Below are 21,904 nucleotides of genomic sequence, written 5' to 3'. Positions count from 1 at the left end.
CACGTGCTGTGGCAGGGGAGCCATGAGGTGGAGAGGGAGCCAGGTGGCCTCCAGGAAAGGCAGCAACCTCCTCCAGGGAGGAGGGCCTGAGGCAAAGCCCTGGCCTTTCTGCTTGCACTTTGTTGCTGCATCCAGCACTGCTCACAGCTCTGTCCCTAATTTGACACAAAGCAGCTGATTCCCTTGCAGGCTCATGGTGCTGGCTGAAGAGTGGAAGCAGAGGTGCACCCTCCAACCTGGCTTAGCATCGCTCACAAAGCAAAAGACCCCCTCAGAGCCCCCAGGACATTGCTCCATTCCACAGGACTGCTTTCAGGAACCAAACCTTCATTCACAAGGAAGGCTGTCCCCACCAGGGACTTCGCCCCACATCACTTTTGCTTCAAGGTTGTTGTTTTTTTCCCCAAAAAAAATATTTTTAAGTGCGCACAAATCTGACTCAGGTTTTGAATCAGCTCAAAACATTTAATTTGATGCAAAGCAAAGTGTTGTATTTTGTTTACAAGCTAGTTAGCCAGTCTTATCTCCCTCACCTTTATAAGCACAGGCAAGCCAACAGCACAACCTGCAAACGTTAAAAAGGCTGGGTTTAGGAAACATCATACGCAAGCTGTGTTGGCACTTCCAAAAACACATCCCTCAATTCTCAAAAGGAAGAGGGAGGCTGAAATGACTTCCCAAATTCAGCTTGATTTTGCAAATTGGCTTAGCCCTGCTGAAGGTCCCTTTTTGCAAGAAATTTACAATCAGTTGCAATTTTCCTTGCCAAGCTCAGACACTTACAGAGCACTCAGAGAGCTGCAGAACAAATCCAAGGGCAAATCTCAGCCTTACGAACCAGTCCCTGGTCGCATTAGGTCCCCTGTGACCCCCCATCACCAGAGTTCTTTGGGGCTGTGTTCAGGATGCTGCCCACAGGTACAAATGCACCTCTAAGTGAGTCCCAGCGCAGGACCAGGACTGAAACGAGTAGGGTTGCAACCATCTTCACATAACAGCTTCTACCTCCAACACATCACCACAAGTGTGAAAGCTGAAAGACAGAATACACATAAATGTATAATATATATATATATACACACATGCTTACTTTCTAAGTAGTTAATCTACAGGGTTTTACAGGACAGACAGATCATCATATTGCTCAGCCAGGTGCTCCAGAGCTGAGAAGGGAAGTGCCACCCCCAGCCACATGTCACTGCTTTCCCCAGCTGCTGTGCCTTGGCTTGGAGGAGCCCTTCCTCTGGCAGGAGGCAAAATATTATCCTCTCTGCCCCCTTATTAAATCTCAACAGAATTAAAAAATAAAAAAATAAAACCTGGCTTCTATAAGTAATGGCACAGGACAGAAGAAACATTTCATTTCATTGGGGCAATTAGCACAGGCTAATTAAACCCTAGTCTTCTGATCAGGCTCTGCTGATTAAGTTGGTTGCAGACACTCTGGATTATATTAACAAAATGAATCAGTTAATTACATGACAATCAATAAGAACCAAAAAGTAGGACAAGCAATTTGCCTTTAAATGACCATCTAAATTCATCAACATGATGCATGTTTGTAAATGTTAAGGAAAGGGGCAGACGTGACAGATCTCTTAGGTGCTAAGATAATCATTTCTGATAGCTGCTATTCACAAAAAGCAGGGAACTTACAGCATCCCCCTGAACAAAAAAGAAGCCATTATTTTCTATAATAGTTTACAAAACAGTGAGGGCACAAACAAACTCAACTACTGGGAAAAAAAAAATACAAACAACTCAGCTATTGGGAAAAAAAAAAAACTTCACAAACTTAGTCCTTTAATAAACTGAAAGTCTTAGTTTGGAGTTGTGACCTAAAATGATCAGCATTGCTTTGAACCAGAGACATTGTGGTCTTGAATGATTATCTGACTTAGAGCTCCCATCCAAATTGAAAACCTTGGTGAAGTGGAAGCCGGAAAATGACATTGTTAAAGAACCAATTTTGCCCTGAAAAGCTTAAAGCCTGAATGGAAGGACTTAAAAAATAAAGAGAAAAAAACTATTCTGTGAAAAAAAAAAAAAAAAAAAAAGAAATATCTGTTGTTCTCATTTTGCAGGGTTCAAAATAGGCAGACCATGAGGGATTTTGAGCATTTGTAATGAGTGCTTTTAATCATTAAAAAAAAAAAAAAGAATAAAAAAAAAGCTTTATCAAGATGGCTATTGAGAATTTCTCCTCTCTGAAAGCTGCTTTTCAGTCAAGCTAAAAAGCAATAACATTTTCAAGAAAAAAAAAAAACAGTGAAAATGTCATAAAAAATGAAATATCTGACAAGCATGACAATCTCCCCAACCCTGAAAAAAAGGAATTGGGTATTTTATTTTTGACTCTTTGCTTTATGCTTTTGGCTGCCAGGATAATGCAGAATTAGGAAGGTGACTTTTCCTTCTTCCTGGAGGTCTTGGGAGCAGAAAGATGAGCCTCACCCAAAATCGTGCCTGCAATCACAGTCTCATTTGGGTGAGGGGAGACCTTTGGAGGTCTCTGGTTCAAACCCATGCTCAAAGCAGGGCCAGCATCACAAGTTGTTTGCTTTGGGCTCTGAAGACTCCAAGGTTGGATGCTCCAGCACTTCCCACAACCCCTGATCTCAGTCACAGAGGAATTGCACCCAACTTTTCAGCTTCCAGTATCAGAGCCCTGATAAATGCCCCTCACTGCCCTGAGATAGCCACGGCAGAACCGAAGCAGGGTCTGCACGCTTAGTGGCATCTACAGTCACAAGGGAAAGGGCCTCAAGAGCTTTTTGAAGGCTCTGGTCCATGGCCTTCAGTAGGATGTGAGAAGTGGAGAGCAGGTGCTCTCCAAACCAGCCCCTTCCAACCAGCCATGCTGTGGACACTCAGCCCCACCACAAGCCGGCCTCCAAGCCGTTCTCCAAGACTGTCATACCTGATTTCTCATCCTGCTTTGTTTTCCCCCCTCTCAGTCTGCTAGCAGTTGCATTTCTGAGGGCACAGCAGTCACTTGTCAGTCCCTGCAGCACTAAAACAAAGAGGCAGAGCTGCAAAGCCACGGCCTGGCCTGCCAAGCAGGAAATCTTTCACATTTGTGGGCAATCATTTGCCACGTGCCATTTGGTCTATCTTGCACGGGGAGCAGATCAAGCTACCAGGGGACCTTCAGCTCTAAAACCTGCTAGAAGACTGAAACTGCCCGGGAAGAGAGCGGATGGCAGCGAGATGGCTCAGCAGCAGCTCCCACTGACGCTACGAGCTCCAGGCTCCTGCAATTGCTCTCCCAAAGCCTCTCTAGCTGTCTGCTGAGGTGGAGCCTGCAGAGAGTTGAGGCAAATACCTTTCATCTTTTTTAAGCTCTGTTCCTGAAGGAAGCAGAATGATGCTGTTTTTCTCTTTTTTTTTCTTCCTAATAACTTTTAAATCCTTTGGCTGCTCGCACCAGGTTTTTCACAGGGGGACTGGAGTAAACAAGCACCCAGGGAGAGGAGGGAGAAACTCTGCTAGTGCAAAGTGCCTCTCGGTGACAGTCACATGAAACATCTCATCCTCTGACCAGAGCCTGGCCTCCAGGATAACTCTGTGGGAAATGGGCTGCTCTGGCTCAGCCGGCTGAGTTCCAGGCAAGTTGTTCTGCTTCACGGAAGGGTTTTGCAGCTTGATCTGAGCAGTGCTCAAACAAGCAGGAGTAAAGAGCTGATCTGTAGCATGGGAGGAGGTTGTGCTCAGGGCTTCTTCAGTAATGAGCTGCTTCAGCCAACCTGTGTGCACCCGCTGAAGAGCTCTGCTACATCCTGGGGTGTATCATGAGGCATAAGCCCTCAAATGCATCAAGGTGTCATCCTTCTTCTCTACACAGTTGCAATACTGTGTCTGCTTTTGGATACCCAGCGTCAGTGCATACCCCTGTCAGGAGGCGAGAAGTGAGCAGCGTTATCAGGGCCCTTGAAAACCGGAAGCATAGAAGGGGACTGAAAAAGTCCATGATTGTTTAGTCTTAGAAAAAAGGAAACATGAGAGCAATCTGCAAATTTGCAAAAGGTTCTTGTGAAGGACTTCTCTTTGATCATAACAGGTAGGGAAAGAAGTGGTAGGCTTCAGTTGCAGCCCAAGGAAATACAGGTAAGAAATTAAGGAAGACCTTGCCAAGAGGAAAAATTATCGTGTCTGGCAGAGAGGGCATTCCACCTTTTTTAAGAAAAAGTAATACACCCTTCACTTAGGGCTATGCTTTGGGTGCAGGTGACCCCTACACCTCTCTCCTGACCTAATTTCTAATTTCCAACCTAATTTCTACCTTTCTGTAAGGAAACCACTGTCCCTGAGAAGACCACCATTAGGTTTATGCACTGCCTGAAATAGATGGGCAAAAAACAAACCTGAAAAGAGAGGATGACAATGTGTCAGCTTTTAGGGCATGCATGGCGCTGCACAAAGCCCAAGGACAACCCCTGTCCCATTGCTCCAGACAATAAGGATGCTGCAAATTCCAGGTGATAATTCGTGCCTACATTAATGCCAAAATGGATGTACGTGCTGGACACTACCAATGCTGCTCTGAACATTGAGAAGAAGGCTTTTCTTCTTCAAAGGCATCCTCGTTCTTCTTGAAGAGCCTGCTTTGAAGGCACAAGGACGCTAAAGCCAGCTGACTATGCCACACAGTCACATCAGCAAACCTGGCACGTTTGTGTGCAGAAAAGAGAAAAAAAAAAAAAAAAACTTGATCACTACTTGCATTTTACCTTAACTAAATCCGCCTTGATCTCACAAAACCCAGGGTGCTTCAGTACAAAGGCACGAGTTCAAAGAGACAGCAAGAAGATAATCTGAAAGCAAAAGGTGCTCTTCAGGACGTTGGGAAGAAGTAATTAGAAAGCGCTGCTATTCCGAAGCTTCAAAATAAATGACATCAAGTCAGCCATTATATACTCACTAACCTAAGAGTATCCTCTGCTCTTGTCAGTCAAGAAAAAAAAAACAAGACTGTAGACCCATGGGATTGTAAAGGCAGGAGCTGGGGCTCCTCACCAGCCTGCTCAAGCAGGCAAAGGCAAACACTCCAGGTGAGGCAGGAACTAGAGGCTTTAGGAGGCCCACGTCCATCAAGGCTTTTTGGGTTTAATTGTGCTCCTCTGTCCCCTCCACCATCAGCGTCCACTGTGAGCTCCATGAACTCCATGAGCTTCAGCGTTCAGTAGCAAACGTCCTATTTTCATGTTATCCATCCAAAATGTGCTGGCTTTTCAGTTCTGTATATTAATTATTATTTCATTTCACCTTCAAAAACCATAGCTTTGCCTAGGAAGCCTGGTGACAAGTCAGAGGACAACTCTGTATCTTCCAGCCCCAGTTAGAGGTAACGCCAGAGCTGCATTCAGGATCCTGTTGCTTCAAAACTACTGCAGGTTCCCTGGACTGGTCACACAATTCTTCCCTCTCTAGCTTCCCAGCTGTAAAACGCAGCTAATCATTGCACAATTTTTGTCCTCTCAGATTGAAAGCTCCGGGGGCTATCCAAGGACACCGCGCAGGAGGAGCCCCTCCATCAGACAACCGGAGGCTGGCGTGCTTAAGCTGAATGCAGGCAAGGCTGGCAGTGAGGGATGGCATCTTTTATCAGGAAAATTGATCCACAGAAGTGAAGAGGAGCAGTTTTGTCTCCGGCAGGCAACATCAATACACACATATGGGTGCAGAGCTAGTATTTCTCCCACAGCATTTCACCATCCCCTTTCCACATCCCTCCCTGCCCCTGTCTCACAACTGGTCAGAGCTGCTCCTACAGCCCCATGTGCTGGTGGTGCAAACCCCAAACCTCTTTCCCTTGCCAGGAGGATTGTGGAGGTGCTGAGCAGGCTCCCAAGGTGCTCAGAAGATGCCCACGTGAGCGTGTGGTGCTACTCTCTGCTGTCAGCTCTGATCGGCAGAGCTCCACGAGCCTCCCAAGCTGGGGCTGCCGGCAGCAGTGGGAGCTCTGTCCCCTGCCGTAAGCGCTGATCCCTCCTAAAACCCGAAGTGATTGCATTAATCAGTTTGCTCCAAAGTAGGCCATGCTGAATGTGTTTGAGCCGGGCTGATAAAATGGGGAGAGGAAGAAGCGCAAGGAGATTAGAAAGGAATCGTGCTTAATTTGGGAACGTCTCTGAAGATTTATTCCAAAGCATGAAAGCCACGGGGAATGCTCCCACCCGGAGATTAAAGATGCTCTGACTCACATCTCCGAGGCCTGACAAAAGCCTATTCAGGAGCACTGCCTGCAGCCACAAGACAGGGGATACAGTTTTCCCAAAGCATTTCAATTTGCGAGAGAAAGAAAAGACGAGATTTCATTAGTTTCACCACATAACATGAGACGCGATGGTGCCCATCGCTCCCGCAGCTGGCTGTAGATCCCTGCCCTTTCGTGGGCCAGAGGGGAACCACAGAGAGCAGCTGGGCACAGCTTCTGAATCGCCACTTTCTGGTGTTTCCTATTGCTTGTGGCCTCTGAAGAAGAGCAGAGCAGAGCCAGTAGAAGGCAACCAGAGAGGCAGGGGGCGATCATCACCCCGTGCCTGCTGTGTCCCCTCACGTCTCCATATTTCACAGAACATAAATGCATTGGGTATGTGGGTGGTGCCAGGGCATCAGCATCTCTTCCCCTGCAAGCACACGATGTCTGTGCCAGATCCAAGAGAGCCTCCAAGGGAAGGAAGGTGGCACCTGCAAGAGGGTGGGTGTAGGAACTGGTCTTGCATTTTTTCCTTTTCTTTGAGTTTGGGAGCGATAGGATGGCATCCATAGGGACCTGTGGCATTTCTGCCGACAGACTGCCCGTGCTGCAGGTCCCTTTGGGGTGCTGGTGTAAGCAAGGACAAGCAGCACAGCTCCAGGGCATCGGGATGAAGAAATCAACACCTGGCTGACTCAGGGACAACTTGAACATCCCCAGTTGCAGTCACTGTAGGCACAGCCCTGTGTTTTCGCTCACAAGGGCCTTCTGATAGATAACCCAGTGAAGAGCTTGTGGCTGATACTATTATCACCAACGCCATCAGGATGAAGGCTAAGATGGGCTACAGCAGCTTTAGCTGCATTTGGGAGGTGATGGCTCATGTTTGGGGCTGTGTCTGCAGCGAGTGCTGCCCGTGGCTCCCTGCACAGGACCACACACCAGGTACTACAGCTCGGGGCACAGGGCACCACCGAGCAGGAGAGCAGAGCAGACGTGGCACCGTCCTGCCTACACATGAGATGTTCCCCTGCATGGCAGTGCGGCAGGTTGTCCTCAGCACAGCGTTACAGACGGTCCTTTCTGAGCAGCTGCGATTGCTGCTCCTTGTTCTGTTCTCCAAGACAGCTGGAGCTGAGACAAGTCCGGCACCATCTGAGCCTCTGCAGAGTTTGTTTTGATCTTCCTGCTGATGGGGAAGGACAGCCAGAGCCTGCTGAACAGAAAAGGCTATGTACCAGCTCTCGGCGTCCAGGTAATTGTACTCATCTTCCATCCATCATCCCGGGAATGGCAGTCTCTGTTGCAAGACCTAATGCCCTTTATGCCATTTCTTTCATGGAACGCGCTTGAAATTGATTTTGAAACAGAAGCAAGAGCCTGTATCAATTTTCCCTTGGAGGTGTGACAGTGTGTCTGCCTTCTGCCAGGTTAGTTTATTTTTGTTCTCTGCTGCGCGTGTGTTCCCCTCCCTTTATTCACCGAGACAGGTAGAAAGGATCCCATTTTTCTGCAGTCAGGCTGCTGGGGGAGAGGAGATGACTGATAACACAGGACAGCAGAACAACAGCCACCCACACACTTCATGCCGTGTCCATCACCATCACCCTCACCAGCTTTGTTTGCCATGGGAAAAGTTCAAGGAGGAGGTCTGAGGCAGATCTGCTCTCTATAGCTCAGTCAGGCCCTTCCAAATCACAAATTCCAGCTGCCAAATTGTGGAATAAAATCAAGTTTAAAGGCTAAAGCGCAAGGGGCCTTAAAAGTGGCAAGGGGACCCCATTAAAAGGCACCCACAGGTTTCTAAACAGTGCAAAGTCATAGGACTGCTTCTTGGTGTCATTCTTGAGCCTCTGAGGTTCATGCTTTAAAATTTATCTCTCTAACATATGAACCTGTAATGATAACATGCAAAGAGGTGACAGGCATGCTCACAGGACTGCTTTTGTGCAGCCATGGAGCAAGGTTATGAACTTCTGTCTCCAGATGAAGCCTGAGGTGGAACTCGACCCTCCACCCTCCAAATCCCCAACAGGAGAAAAGTGCATCCTCCAGTTGTCAACAGGATCGAAAATCAGAAGGATTTATTTGTGTTTGTCTGTTTGTTGGTTTGTTTGTTTTTCTTCCAGATCTATTTTGGATTAAATACTAACAGAGCAATCAAGATTTCCCCCATCCTTAAGCAGAAATCTTATAACACCATCTGATGTTGAAGACTCCTGTTAACAGCACGCTGCCAATCACCAAATAGTTTCCAGATCTGGTTCGGTGGCAGCTTGAGATACTGACAGCTGGTATGGACCTGGTATGATTTTCATGGCCCTTCACTGGACGTGCTCAACTTGGTGTCCACCAGGACTCACAGATATTTTTCTGCCAGACTGCTTTCCAGCTGGGTGGCCCCCTGCATGTCCTGCTGCTTGGGGTTGTTCCTCCCAAGTGCAGGACCTTCTCCTTCTCCTTGTGAACTTCATTAGGTTCCTGGCAGCACATTTCTCCAGCCTGTCCTGGTCACTCTGGATGGCAGCATGACCTGCTGGTGTATCAGCCACTCCTTCCAGTTCTATATCATCAGCAAACTTGCCGAGGGTACATCATCCACATAATTTATAAAGATGTTGAACATGATTGGGCCAATATTGACCCCTGGGATACACTGCTAATCACTGACCTCCAGCTGGACTCATACCACTGACCACCACCCTCTGGGCATGGCCATTCACCCAGTTTTCAATGCACCTCACTCCCTGCTCATATACAGTGGTGGAGATTTCTTGATTTTTGTCTGCAAAACCATTGTTGTGCTTCACTGTCCTTATTTTTTTTTCCTGCCTCACTGCCTTTTGAAGCTGACTTTCAAACAGTCCATATTGGCACCTGGTGAGACCTTGGTGCCACATACAGAGGGAAGCAGGGAGAGGTGTTGCTTTTCATGATTTGCTCTGTCACTGAAGGAAATAGCAGTCTTGTAGCACAGGCTCCTTCATCGCCATTTCATGTCTGTGCATCTGAACTTCTTGTTTTCAGATTGCTCTGGGGCTGGCTTTAACAGTGGTTGATTGAGAGGTCTCAGCATGGCTCTCGTGGAATACCCACGGAGCAGACGGAAATGTTCTCAGTGAGGCATTCATGCATATGCAATATGTACAGAGGAAAACATCTCAGATCTTAGTGCTGCTGCCAGCGGTGCTGTGTGTCAGCTGCTGTATGGACTCATAATCGGATACTTATTGGGCAGTGTCAGACAGGAGCACGGGTAGAAAACTCCACAAGTCACGTAAAAATGCGATTGATGGTTCTGGTAGAAAATCTTCAAATGTTGTAAATATTGAGATTGCTTATTTTGTCAGCATGTGTTGAAATCCTGACAAAATGCTTGAGAAAAAAAAATAATTATCCTTTGATAATCAATATTTTGATCAGCTTTTACAGAAGAGTGTGATTAATAATTGCAAAGGATGTCTTCCTACTTGAGCAGGACTTTATACTTTCTGGAATTATATGGGTAAACAAGAATAAGGCATGAAAGACTTTGGGAACCAAAACCACCAACAGTTTCAAAAAGAGCAGGCGTTATATGGCTGAAAATGGACATGAAGCAGTGTTGTGATTAGAGGGTCATGCTTTTGGTTCCCTCATGTTAGGAGAAATGAGGGAGCGAGGAAACCAAGCAGCAAGTGCTCCCTCACCAGCTGGAAATGGATGCTGTGCCTGATGTGCCTGCCCAGCATGAACTTGTATGGATTTATACTGGGCTGAGTGAAGTGATGCCCTGAATATTCCTCATATTCCTCTTTGTTTGTAACACAAAAGACCAGCTGTCCTCTCTCACCTGCCCTTCTTGATTTATTTTTTTATTAATTATATTTTAAAAGTCATGTTTGCCATCAGTCACGTCCATTCTCTAACTCTCATCCTTGTTCCAGACCATCCCTCCATTGACCACAAACATCCTACAGTCAAAAGTCTGGTGTTCTCAACAAGACCCCAAAGCCATAAATGTTTTGTTTTGGCAGAAATAGAGTTTTTCTGGACCTTCCACATGCAGGCACAAGTTTCTGTAACTGCTGTCCTGAAGCCTGTGAAATGCTGAATGGCCGAACAGAAAGGCAGCGGGCTCAGGCAGCGCTTGCATCGATTAGCTGGGCCCTGACTGATGTGTGGATGCTTTATGATTTGTTCTCTAATGTACTTTCAGCAGCGCTAATAAAATTTCCTTTGAACAAGTGGGAACAGGTGATCAGACAATTATGTGTGTCTTGTCTGTCTGGATGATTCAGCCTCATGTTGTTGTCATAGCAGCGTGTCCCCGTCGCGGGCTCTCGCGCGGAGGCAGGGCACTGTTGTGTATGTGCTGTTTGGCGATTTGCAAATAATAAACAAAACCCAGTCACCTGCTTTGTTAGAAGAGGGTTTGCTTTGTTGTTGGAATTGTAATTGCATTTAAAGGTGGGAGGGAAAATGGAGCTGATTGTTAACGCCTCTAGGACACCCCTGGAAGGGTTTCCAAAGACAAAAACATAGCCCAGATTTGACTTCAGTTCTGGGAGCCAAAAGCAAGATCTGTTAAATTTGTTTTCAAATCCTCTGGAGTGAGAACCTGGTTCCCTCTCCTTCTGAAGGAGTCGAAGCATGCTCTTTGTTGGTGCTGTGTCATTTCCCACCCAGCATGACCCCAGGAGCAGGACTCAGTTATCCAGCCAGCTCTGACACGTGGCTGCCTCCAGCCCCGAGCCACAGACCCACACCTTGTGCTGAGTCTGCACAGGACACCATCGTCCTGGCACCGTGTGCTGGGATCCGAGGCTGGGCACTGTGATGGCAGCTCACATCAAGTGCCATCACCTAATGCTGCCCTGGAACTTGGTGGATACCTAAATTTGCTCCTTGCCATCCTGGCCTGGAGACCTACGTAGGTGTGGAAGGGCTCCACAATGCAAAGGCAGCAGAGGTTCCCAGAGATCTGAAACAGCACTGTGCCAACTCCCCATGATAAAACATGATGTAAGAACAGAGCCTGATGAAAAGGCACAAGGTTTCTGGCCTTAGTCACAGAAGTAGCCAAGTCTGAAAACTTTGGAGCTTCCAAAGTATTTTTCCCCATATATATGTAGGTGAATATTCAGTGGGGCATTAAATATCTGGAGACCTGTGGACATGAAAGAAGCCATGTCTCTGGCTGGGATCCTTGCAGAACTGACCAACAGGAAGCTCCCACAGTGACCAAGGGTTCGTCCAAGCCCCAGCTGGGCACAGCACTGGGCTGTGGCAGTGCATGTGAAGGACTCAGGTGTGTACCAGAGGCAGGTCCTCACTCAAGGTGGATCTCAGTCAGTGACTAATTCTGCTTGCACCATACAAAGAAGGCCTGAGCTGCTGCAAGTCCTTTTGAGGTTGATCACCAGCTAGCCATGTTTTGGGAATGTGTTACAAAACATTAAAAGACAACACACTCATGCACACACAGAGCAGCTAAGGAAGAGTGGAGATCCTAGAAGATCCCTAAATCTAGGAGCAATCTGACTGTCACTAATTTTCCTTTTTTTTTTTTTTTTTTTTTCCCCGACAGAGCCCAATACGATTCAGGTGTCTAAAGAAATTTTTAATCATATTAAAAAAAAAAAAAAAAAGAAAGAAAGAGATTGAGGAAACCAGAAAATGGGATGGGATTGCAGTGTGGTGCTGTGACCTCTGTGTGCCCAGAGCTCCACCGTAAATTGAAAGAAAAGTGGCAATTAATCTGACGCTGAGGAAGGCACAGGCAACAAAACCATTTCATGTTTGCTCATTTCCCCCCATGACATGCGGCGCTCTCCACCTTGCTAATTGGAGAAAGCTTGCTAACAGCTCTCTGATGTGGGTTTAATTAAATACCTTTTGAATGCCCCTGAGCTGTGGGAGAAGTTGGTGGAGCCGTTCCAAGTGTGACAGGCTGAGGGACGGCTTCTTCGTCGCTGAGAAAGTGCAGATGCTGTGGGAGCGGTGCAGGAGTCTCCGAAACAACAGAGCTAGAACATCTGGCTGTGGAAAGGAGGACCTTCCACATCCCAACAGGTCTTGTAACGCTGCAGAGAAGGTGTTTGGTCATCCTGGGAGAGCTGCAGCAAAGGAAGGGCTCTGAGGGAGAGGAAACACCTCTACAGGGCATATCTGCAAAGGCAAACACTCAGCCAGAGCCTCGGCCATAAGACAACATTCCCTGCTTCTTTAAACACCCATTTCCCCACTCCATCTCTCCCACATCCCAGGCTGAGCGCTGCAGGAAAGAATTTGCAAATAATCTAAGAGCGAGGGAAAGAGTCTATTTAGTTTATCAGAAGGGAGGTCAAGAGGTGATTTGATTACAGTGCATAAGAGCCGTCAGTGGAGGAAAACACCAGTTTCTAAAGAGCTTTTTAATCTATCAGAGAAAGCCGGAACAAGATCCAATGACTGAGAGATGAAGCCAGACAAATGCAAATAAGACACACAGCACATATCTTGAGAAGAGGGGGAGATAAAGGAGAAGAGCGAGCTCAAGGAGAACAGCTCTCAGCATCTCTGGGTGCCTTCAGCTCGGGGCTGGATGACAGGCCTAAGGCCTAAGGCAGGGAGAGGCTGGGTTGGTGCCAAGGAGGTGTTCAGGAGCCTGCAGTAGATATCATAGGTATTCTGGAGATATCCCATAGATATGCTTTCTCTCTTAATAGCAGTCCCTGAATATTCAAGTTCCTTGTTATTACGAGGGCAGAAAAATGCTTGATGTTCGTGGTTTCTAAGCCAAAGCCATATACTGGGGGCTTGGTGGTCTGGGAGTTTGACATTCCTCCTGCCAACGAACCAGCCACATCCTAGTGAGAAAGTCCAGCTGAGTGGAAGGAGAAGCTCCACCATGGTAGGAATTAAAGGATGGCCAATAAAGCATAAAAAGAGATGTACAAGAAGTCCATCTCATCATGCACCTGGGTCTGGCACTTGTGGGACTCTAGCAGGTGTGTAGGGGAAAAAAAAAAAAGTCTGAAGTGATCCTTTGCTCAAATTTCTTCCTCATTTCCAGCAATTTGTGGCTGCTGGACTCCTGAATTGGAGGTTGGCACACAGCTATCAACAGGCCCTGAAGGATGTGTCTCCCATGAAATTCCCAGGCCGCTTTTGGATCTATTTACACTTTTGCCTGGAGCAATAGCGTTCATAATTTAATAACACAATGTGTGAAAAACTACATCTTTCCTCTTGTTTCAAATCATCGGATCTTTTCACCAAGGCTCCTATTTTTTTGTGTCAGGAACACAATATTCTTACTAATTGCCATTTTTTGTAGGAGTCAAGATTGTTCAGGCTTCTCACCCACCCTCCTGGGCAGAGCATCCTGAAGGTGTCAGTCCCCTCCAGTGATAAAGTGGCACATTTGCTCCATCAGGAGGTGTGTTAGAGCCAGCTCAAATGAACAGCCAGCTGGTCACTGCCACAGACCAGAAAAGACACATCCTAGAGTCATCCTCCAGAGCTGGATTGCAAAAGGGCAAGGACAGTATACACAAACAGCATGCCAGAAAATAGGTCTTATCTTGGGTTAGCTGTGAAAATTATTTATTTCTTTTTTTCTCCTACTTCTAACCTCAAGATCTCTGGGTATCTCTGGCAGAAATGACACTAAGCCCAAGCACAAGAACTTCCCAGAACTATTTTCTATGTTTCTCATCTGAATTCTTCCTGTATGATGATTAAAATAAAATGAAATGAAATGAAATAAATAAAATAAAATAAAATAAAATAAAAAAGGGGTTCTAAGCCTGGATCCTCCAGCAATGTCCAGACACCTACCTCTTTATTATTGTTGCCACGTTTTCTCCTTTCTCTCTGTAAAGCTGTGTTCAATAAAGGAAAATTTCTAATGCATAATCCAAGCAGGCCCCTTTTGCCTTAGGGGTTATTTGCTGGTGAAACCAGTATTTAAATATTTATCACTTGAATGTGAAGAAATACCCTGGGTTGCGCTGTCTGGCAAATAAGGCAACTTATTCAGCACTGAGTTAAAGTCATCGTTAAGCCTTGGAAACAGTTTCATATCAGCAATGAGTATTTGCTAGCAATTGGGTAAATTGTACCACAAACGAACCCATCTTCATTCTCCCGTGCTGTGTGGGCTGTCAAAATGAGGGTCCACAGGTGGGAAAAGTAGGCTGAATGTGGCTCACCCTGCCAAATGTTTGCCAAAGCCTGCTGAAGGCAGATACCTTGACTCAAACAACAACAACAACAGCAAAAAAACATGAAGAAAACAATTTTGATTCAGCCCACATTCTTTTTTTAATATGTTTCTAAGAATAAAATAACCCAGCCTCGTACATCAATACTTTTTCTTAATTTAAATGTTTAATCTTTTTAATTGAATTTATTTGAATTTTAATTGAATTTATTTAATGTATATAATGCAAGTTCAGATAAAGTTTAACGAGTCAAAAAGAAAATAAAACATCGTAGTATCTAAAGGAAACATATTGCCTGACCCATGCTGAGAGCTAAATAGTTTGGGCGTGCGACAAAAGTCAATGTTTAGATTTCCAATTCCCTTCATGCTAGGAAAGATTTGTCAGCTCTTGAAAGGTATGTTGGCTGTGGCAGCTGCTTCCTGCATTTGTCTGGGTGGCGTGAACAGTCCTGCCTATCCAAGTCAGGAGGGACATGTGGGGACTTTCCTTACTGCTCGTTGTAAAACCGTGTGTGCGTAGGTCCCATCTGAAAATTAGACCACCAATTCCCAGCCAGACCAACTAGGAACAGTCTCGAGATGGAAGAGTTCACAGTCTGAATACACGGACCAAAGACTGTTAGTCTTGTTTTACTGAGTGGATAATAAAGCCCAGAACCTTAAAAAAGCAGAAATTAATAATTTCAGAAAGGGCTGGAGAGCATGAACAGAAATTAAAATCAATTTTCTAAATCTGTGTGCACCTTTGAGTAGGTCATCCTTGGAGCAGAGAAGGGACGGACACATCAGTTTGGGCCTCTCTGTGCTTACTGTCCTTGTTGAAACCTGGAAACCTGCAGGGACTTCATCTCGGCGACATGCTGGGGGTGGCAGACGGTGGGCAAAGCACCTGCAGTGGAAGCTCTGGCGTTCAGCACCCCAGGAGGGTTTTATCCCAGACACGGTGAGGTGATGCTTTTGGTGGGTGAGGAGAGGACTTGCTCCCTGCTGAGCTTTGAGAAATATTGCAGTCTGCGGGCAGAGACAGGATGATTAAACAAACAACATATGGCATTGACGGCCCCAAAACACAGGCTCTGGGTAAAGGAACAGCTCATGTTGAATTTCCTCCCTTTTCTCACCCCAAAGAGTGCATTTCAAGGGTTCAAAAACACACGTGTCCAGCTTCAAAAGATAATAATACATTTAACTTCTTACTATTGTTATTATTACTACTATCGTTGTTGTTGTTATTATTATTCCTCTGACTTTCAGGGGCCAACCTGGTTGGCTTCCAGCTGCTTTTAGTCCTTTCCAGAATTTTAGGGAGCAGCCGGGATTCCCCCGCCGACTGGGGAGCTGGGTGTCCCTCAGCAGACCCCAGATGTGGGCAGTTAACAGCGAGAGGCTTTTTGAGGTTTTTCAGTGGGCACAACATAAAAGGCTGTTGATTTTTTTTTAAAGGATGCTATTAGTGTTCTGGGAAGAGCCTGGGCTTATACTCATTAAGTCTGCAGTCTCCAAAGCTTTTATAGAGAGGAAAAGAGCATAACTGGCTGAAATTCTTATTGTCGTAGCAAATGATCAATGCACTTATTCGCAGAGACATCGTGTCTGCGATTAATTCATAGCCAGAAATACTAGCAGAGTACCTGCTGTGTTGCTATTACCTTATCTCTGCCTCGCTGGTTGGATCTCAGGTACGAGCAAAACCAACCCTTAATTACTTGGTTAAAGACCCGTCGGCTGCCGGGGAACAAACGGAATGACAGGGCTGCGTTTGCCACGGCGATAATTGAATGGAACGAAAAGTATCACAAAGTCCCACAAAGGCCAGCACATCAGCACGGACAGTAGATACCAGGATGTGCCCCAAGAAATGGCCAGGGACTAAGAAATATCTGGACGGAGGGACTGCCAGCCCTGGGGAGCAAGCTTCACACGCTGGTGGGGAGATGGATTATTTCTATTCTGCTTTCAGGAGGACCTGCTCCGGCCTTCCTCAGCATCCCATCTGGATACTTCTCACCTCTTGCATGGTCATCTTTGCTATCCCCTGTTTTTTAGAGAGGAGTTGATGTCTGGAGAGACTCCGGCTGTGTCTGGCACCTTCTCCAGGTGTCTGTCCCTGTAACCCTGTGCAACCCGCTCCCCCTCCAGGCAGCGTTTCCTAACGCCCAGGCAGCAGATCAGAGGAGGCCACCCAGCACTCATCGCGTCTCTGGTACAGGCTAGGGACACCACGAGCACCCCACAGCCTCCGCCAAGAAAATTCAATCACAGCTCCACTGTGAATGGGTGTCCTGTAATTGTGCACAACCCTGGCTGTTGATGCCAGGGCTCTGTCCCTCAGTCTTGCTGGTGCCATACCCAGACATGACTTGTTCACAGGGTCACAAATTGATTTAGGTTGGAAGGAAACTCTGCAAGTCTCTGATCCAACACCCCTCAAAGCAGGGCCAACCCAGGTCAGGTTGCCCAGGACTTCATCCAGCCCACAAAGTTCACTTTCATGAACTATTGGCTATATCACCATCAGACCAGCCCTCTCTTTTGGCGATGTGCCTGCACTGCACTCCTCCAGGTGGTGAGAGCATCCCCTCAGAGCCCAAGATCTCAGGGCTGTGCAGTGATGGAGGAGACATTCGGATGTCCTTGATGGGGCAAGCAGACGGGCTTGTTCGTGCTGCAGTAGGACACGCTGCGGGATGGAAGTGAGAGCTTCTGAGACGCTCTCGTTAAGGACACGGGCAAATAAAAATGCAGGAGAAAATCAGCCGTGTTACATGGTGATGCTTTTAATTGCCTTGGCTAAATGGGAAATTAAATGCCGGGAACTTCAAGTCCTGTTTGATGTTTAGCATCCGTGCTCTAAAAGGATGGGCTCTCCAGGCACAGCTTTGGTGTGCCCAGGGAGCGTGAAATCACTCCAAAATTGCTCAACGTGTCAGGTAATTGTCCTCCACCACCTGAAACGCTCTGGCTGCAGACTGGGGGAGCAGCCACCAGCTCTGTTGAGATGATGGGGGCTGTTTCCACATGCCTGGCGTCGAGGCAGGTACAGACTCTGTCTCCCACCGCTGCAGAGGGGCTGAGCGCCTGGCGAGGCTGGGGAGCCACAGCAAGACAGAGATTTCCTATCAGCCCTGGGCTATGCACTTTCCATTTTCTCCTTGATATGCTCAATCAGGACACATTTGAGTTGAGATTAAGGAGGATGACAGATAGAGATTTATTCCCTTGCCAGAAAAAGGAAAAAAATCACAGGCACGCATTAAAGAGGTGCTCCTGCTCACAGAGCACCACGTGTCACAACGGCTGCCCCAAGCTGTGAGTTTTGTTCCCTCAAACGGGATCCGTGATAATGTCTCACCTGCCAGCGTGGTCTGACTAGTGGCCATTTCCACCTCCTGCAGTGAAAATCTTCTACTCGCCTCCAATTATAATACCACAGACTCTGCACAGCTATCAAGAGCAGTGGTCGCAGGGCAGCCAGGATGCAGCCACCACAAGGAGCAAAGGCTCCCAGATAGAGCAGCCCCGTCCCACATGTTCCTTGCACAGATATGTCGCGCACCAGTGACCATCCTTGCTGCCTCTCCCAGTCCTGCCATGCCTTTGGAAATGAGGACTTTGGGGCTGGGGATGAAAACATACACCGTCTTCAAGATTCAGGTTGATGGATTTCTCTAGTGGCCCAGAGACAATCCCTGCTCTGCTCTTTTGCCCTTTCCTGACAACTTCTTGCTAACAGGAGCAGGGCTGAGATCCAGTTCCAAGCTCAAATCCCCTCCTTCCACCCCAGGACTGCCTCCCCACAGCCCGTGCAATCTCCAGAAGCCCAGACCCCCCCTGGGGACCGTGCAGCAGCTCCCATCCTTCCACACCTCTCACAGCTGTCTCACTAGCAGCATTCCTGGCTGCAATCTGCTCCGAGCTGCAGGAAATCCTGGCGGGGTGATGGGATAGCAGGGCTTGGGAATCAGCACAACCACACACGGCCCCTTTTCACCTACCCCACCCCTACAGTTTGATGCTGTTGGCCTCTCCTTAGTTTTCACTCTCCAAATATTTGCTTAGAGATTAGGAGCAGCAGATCAGAAGGCAGCCTGCAAGACCCAAACACGGCTTTGGGCAGCAGAAAGGAGCTGGCTGCCTTGGGAGGAGGTGTTCTTCAACCAAAGGAAAGAGAAAAAAATCATCTTTGCAAGTTTGGTCTTTTTTGGCACAGAAGGCCAGATTCTCCTCTGGTGTAAATGGCTGGAGCTGCACTAAAACCAGTTTATAGCTATCAAAAATATCAATTTATCAGTTTTTTGGGTTTTTGTTTGTTTGTTTGTTTTTTTTATGGTAGGAGAACAGGAAAAGGGAGTCCACCAGGCTGAGCAGAGGGGACACCCTCACCCCTCGTGCTCCAGCTGCCTCCCTGCCAGCCCCAACCTGCTTCTTTTATCACCCCCGTGACAAAACGCCCCAATGCTTTATCCCAGCAGCGACAAAGAGCAGCCCATCATCTCCAACAAAAAACCGTGCAATTACAGAGCGCCTCTGAGCTCACCTCCTCCACTAGCTCACTTGTTTATTTTGGAGGGTTTTAACGCACCCAGAGCCAGTGGAACTGGTGCTAATCCAGCCCACAGGAGGATCTTGGCCAGCAAAGAGAAGCCGTCACCACCACCACATCCTTCCAGACAGACGCTGTGGAGATCGACGGCTCTGATAGCATGCAGGGAAACTCCCAGCCGCCTCTCCCGGCATAGCAGCTGCCTGCTGTCGCTTGTCTTCGTCCTAGCTCAGCTCCTGTAACCAAACCATTGCCCTCCAAGAGCAAAAGGAGGGGACCCGCATGTCCCTTACAGGTACCTGCCCCAGGCTCTGCAGTCCAGCAGGGAGAGGGCTGCGTTTGGAGTCAGAGAAATGCAAATAACATGAGCAGATGTTTATTTTCCCCGCTACAGCTCAGCCACTGGAACAAGCTGCCCAGCAGAGCAGTGAGGTCTCCAGGTTTTGATGGCTTCAGATCACAGGTAGATACTTCTGTGGGGTTTTTGTTTGTTTGTTTTTCTGGAAGGGATGTTTTAGCTGGGCTCAGATGGCTGGGCACAGCACAGGGTAGGTGGGAGAAACGAAACCTCCGGCTTGGACGACCTATCCAGCCTCACAGGCTTGTCACCTGCTCAGAGCAGGAGGCCAGCACCCAAGCAGGATGGGACCTTGCCTGCCCTGAGCTGCCATGGGGATGTCTGCAAGGAGATCTGCTGCAGCCGCTCTCCCCATGGTCCCTGCTGCACCACCAGCATATACCAGTGAGCGTTGCAGTGAATTCTGCCCCTTTACTGGGCCATGCTGGGAGCTCCCCGGCAGGGGATGCCCCAGGTACTGCGGGCCGATCCGTCACAAAGCTGGCTGGGGACACATCCATCAGGCCTTTCCAAAAGCCCACGGAGTTTTTCTCCTTGCTTTCTTCCTCCTCTCCCTTTTATTTTTTTGCAGTCTCAGGTGAGCGTGAGATATTTCAGAGAGATCTCTGCCAAACTCCAGCGCTTTGAAGGCAGCTGGTGGAGCAACCTCCAGAGATGGGGAGAAGGAGCAGGGCTGGCTGGGTGTCTTCACAAGGGAACAGAATCAAAGCCAGAAGAGACGGCAGCACGAGCTGATCCAACTCGGTCCAACAGGGGTTCCTCCCTCCCTTTTTTTACCAAGTCCAGCCCCGTGGCCCTTCCCGCTTTGAAACCAGTGAAACCTTTGCTAAGCTTCAGATTATGTTCCTGGGTTGCCAGTGGAGATGGCCTGCAGCAAAGCCCTGGGTTTTATCTTTAATTACCAGCGGGAATTTTACATTCTTGCAGAAGCCGAGCTGAGAAAAAAGCCAGCATCTGTCCCTGCTGCGGAGCTGAGCATCTGCTCAGGGGAAGGCTGGCAATAGGAAGAGAGGGGTCAGCAGAAGATGATCTTCTCAGCCCTCCTGTATAGACTGCGTCTCTGATGTGTTTGCTTAGCCAGAAGCAAATCCCTTTCACAAACTCATGGCACTGCCGAGGAAAAGTAGGCACAGAAAATTAACGAAGCGGGAGCATCAATTCCTTGTCTATCACCAGTAAGAGTCTCCCGAGGACTACATAGGTGGAGGAAAACATTCTCTCTCCAATGCCCAGGGAGACAAGGCTGTGCTTCCAGCAGCGCTATCCAACTCCCTGCCGAGTGTTTTCATCCCCTGCATGTTGTCCTGTGCTGGAAGTGGTGCACGGGTTGGTGTACTGGCACGTGTAGGAAGGGGCAGGAAGGCAGAGCAGCACGAGCTGAGCTGGTCACGGTACAACGGGCTGGGGCAGGGCAGTGTATTTGGAGCTTATTTCCTAACCATTTGTTTTTCTTGCTGTTCTTGACAAACAATGCACGGGTCTACGTGTGTTCCTCAGGTTCGAGGTCACCTTGCGTTCAGCTGAGCACAACAAAACCTCAGAGGAATGGGGCGCAGCAAAAGAGCTGGGTGGCTTTGAGCCTGAAGGAGCAACGGGCCTGGAAATATCACAGCTCCTAGAGGTTAGAGAGCCCTACATCTGCTGCCTTTGCAGGTGGCTTCCTAAGATACCCTGCTCCTGCAGTGCAGAGGTCTGGGGATCCCCTCCGAGCTGACGGTGACAGCTAAGGAGGGGTGAGAGCCTGTGCAAAGCCATTCCCACCCTGGCCAGCCTGGCCAATTAAAAAATAAAGGCAGAGGCGCTTGGTCCGGGTCTGCTGTCCCTATTAAACTCATTATCTCCCCCCAACCAACAGAAAGAGGGCAACTGTTCACGTAAGACACAGCTAATAATATCTGAGTACAGGACATTGCTGCTAAATTATAGGGCGGGCTCGGGAAGGGAAATTAGTGTCATTTGCAAGCCCAATAATAGGGGCTGTGCAGCATGAATGCCGATGCGGGAGGAGGGTGCGTGGCTTATGCAACTGTCCCCGTCCTCCTCCGGCAGGGCACAGCCAACTCCTGCCCCCGGCAGCTCTGACTAATGGGACCAGGGTGCCCACGGCGGGGGGGTGCAGGATGCCAGCTCTGCCCTCTGAGTTATTCCTCGACCTTGGGGACCCTCCGGCAGCTGATTAGGAAATGCCCCCTTCCCCTGACGCACGGGTGAAGCTGTGATTACACTAATCAGCTGCTCATTAGCGTTACTCGGCTCAGGCTGATCCTACACCCACCGGGGGATGGAGAAGCCCCCTCAGCTCCGCTGCCGTACCCACTGATGGGGAGGGCTCTGCAGGGCACCGCTGGGGTCTGGCAGGCAAATCCCCTCCCAGGGGATGGGAGCCCTGTCTCAGACTGAGGATCGATCATCACAGCACCGTGCCTCGGGGTCTCAGCTACAGAGTTTTGGACCCCAAGAGGCTCCCAGAGGATGCTGAGGGCTGAGAGCCATGCAGGAGGTGCTGCAGATCTCAGCATGGGGACACAGAGAGGTCTACAAGAGTCATTTCATGGGAAGAGTGCTGAGTCTGTGGAGGAGTCAGAGCTTCCCCAAGAGTCCCATCCCCATGTC

At 48.2% G+C, this 21,904-nt stretch overlaps 1 long non-coding RNA gene across 1 annotated transcript; it reads left to right on the top strand.

Moving 5' to 3' along the window:
• Window positions 1-19,350: 19,350 nt before the first annotated feature.
• On the top strand, window positions 19,351-21,103 carry LOC118243717 (uncharacterized). The gene is made up of 2 exons (XR_004777305.1): window positions 19,351-19,396; window positions 19,863-21,103. It is a non-coding gene; the product is annotated as an uncharacterized LOC118243717 (long non-coding RNA).
• The last annotated feature ends 801 nt before the right edge of the window (window positions 21,104-21,904 follow it).

This window comes from Cygnus atratus, chromosome 8, assembly GCF_013377495.2.
Source record: "Cygnus atratus isolate AKBS03 ecotype Queensland, Australia chromosome 8, CAtr_DNAZoo_HiC_assembly, whole genome shotgun sequence".
In the NCBI taxonomy this organism is placed as follows: Eukaryota; Metazoa; Chordata; class Aves; order Anseriformes; family Anatidae; genus Cygnus; species Cygnus atratus.
This window is presented reverse-complemented; position numbering and strand designations above follow the sequence as displayed.